Genomic DNA, 2,135 nt, shown 5'->3' on the forward strand with positions numbered 1-2,135 from the left:
AGAGGCTGTGTATGTATGAATTACCACCGTTTTGCCGCGTTTCTCTATTAACAGTAAAGCTGTGGCTTTAATTCCTTTAGAAACAATGATGCTACCAGCTCCTTGTTGAGAAAGATAATGTAGCTCTTGAGCGATTAAGCTATTTAGTTGATAAAATTGCGGGGCAGCGCTAAAAAGTTTGTTCCTGAATGTCTGAGTTCGGCCGCAACGTGATATGTGTGTGAGACTGAACTTAACATCAAACTGCTTCTGTTCACACAAATGCTGGCACAGACGTGCATGTTCGGCTAGAGTCGCTTTGAGATGAACATGTGCATCTTCGGAAGCGAAGCTGCGCGGAAAGTTACAAAAAATGTTGTGCACACCGCCACGCGAAACGACGTCGCGCGCACTCAAAGCGAACTTGCTGACGCTCGAGTATAAATCAGCCTTGAGCGTGTGTGCATTATATACAGTGAAGACAGCGCGTTAGTTTAGAACTCATCTAATTTTTTTTTTTTATTGTAGAGAGTGTGTTAATTTGTGCAATGATAACCTACCAGCAATGTAAATTATTTTTTAAACATATTAGAATGAGTACATTACAATATAAATTTATTAGAACAAGTACATTATTATTTATGGGCTTAAAAACAAGATGCAAACAATCAGAATATTGTACCTGGTGGGGAGTGCACAATGTAAACATGAAACATATATTACCTATATTGTACTGTGATACAGTTATAGAGACCCTTCATAATGCAGAGCTCAGCTGCTGCTCTGCCAGTAGTTAGAAATGGCACTATAGTAAGCAGTGTTTAATAAACAGCTGTTTTTCTCAATTCTGCTGAGGTGAAATTCAGTGCAGTCATGTATCGTGATACGTATCGTATCGTGGCCTCTGTATCGTGATACGTATCGTATCGTGGCCTCTGTATCGTGATACGTATTGTATCGTGACTTTGCTGGTGATACACAGCCCTACTGTGGGCAAGTGCTGAAGTCCTGCTGAAAAAGGAAATCAGTATTTCCATAAAGCTTGTCAGCAGATGGAACCATAAAGTGCTCCAAAATCTCCTACTAAAATAAAAAAAAAATTTTTTTAATTACTCTCTCATGTCGTTCCAAACCAGTAAGACCTTCATTCATCTTCGGAACACAAATGAAGATATTTGTGATGAAATCTGAGAATGCTTGTAAACAAGGCACAGTGCATGCGTGTTCTCCGTCAGAACGCCGGCTCCTGCGTCAGCAGCATCACAGGCATGCATCGTGGTACTCTCGTGAACCATGTCCTTTCTTTCTTTCTGGGTCTTGAACGTGGTAGTTGTGTTGCTGTCTATGCAGAAAGCTCTTGGATTTCATCAGAAATATCTTAAATTGTGTTCCGTTTCGAAACATCATTGTGTACGGAACATGGTTAGTCTATGTTACCCGAAAAATTCCCATACGACAGACTTCATCTTTTTCAACGGGGGAAAAAGTTCCAGGGATTCACCTCCTTTGGCCATCCACACACAGCTGACTCCGCTCGCAGCAACCGGAGAGAGAGGGGTCATGTGACTCGCTACGCTCTTCGCTGCACACAACTGCACAACTTTTTTTTCTAGCTTTAATTTGTTTCAGTTTTAGTTTTTGGAATTTTTGTATTTTAACTTAAACTTATTTTATTTCATTTATATTTCTGATTTTCTTTTTCAATGCATTATGAATTGCAGGTTTATATTAAGTTTGAGTAATTTTATGTGCTTTTGACTTTTTATGATTGCTATTTTTTTGTAATATTTTAAATATATATATTTAATATTTAATATTTATTTTTTAATATTCCTTACATTTTAGTAATTTAATACTTCAACGTATTTTATTTCTAATTTTTTTATTTTATTTCCGCTTAATTTCAGTTAACAAAAGTGTTTTTTGTAATAGTGTTAGCTCTTGCTGCGTTGTATTCTGAATTGCAGTTTGTCACGTTTTAGAACGCAACGATTTCACATTGAGAGAGTTTCAGTGTTGTGGATTAAATGAATGTTCATGACTCACAGTAAAATAAGACCACCGGCTCTTCACCGTGTGAGAGAGAGTGTGAGTGTGTGTGTGTGTGTGTGTGTGTGTGTGTGTGTGTGTGTGTGTGTGTGTGTGTGTGTGTGTGT

This window comes from Sinocyclocheilus grahami, unplaced genomic scaffold (genome assembly GCF_001515645.1).
Source record: "Sinocyclocheilus grahami isolate Dianchi unplaced genomic scaffold, SAMN03320097.WGS_v1.1 scaffold939.1, whole genome shotgun sequence".
Taxonomy (NCBI): domain Eukaryota; kingdom Metazoa; phylum Chordata; class Actinopteri; order Cypriniformes; family Cyprinidae; genus Sinocyclocheilus; species Sinocyclocheilus grahami.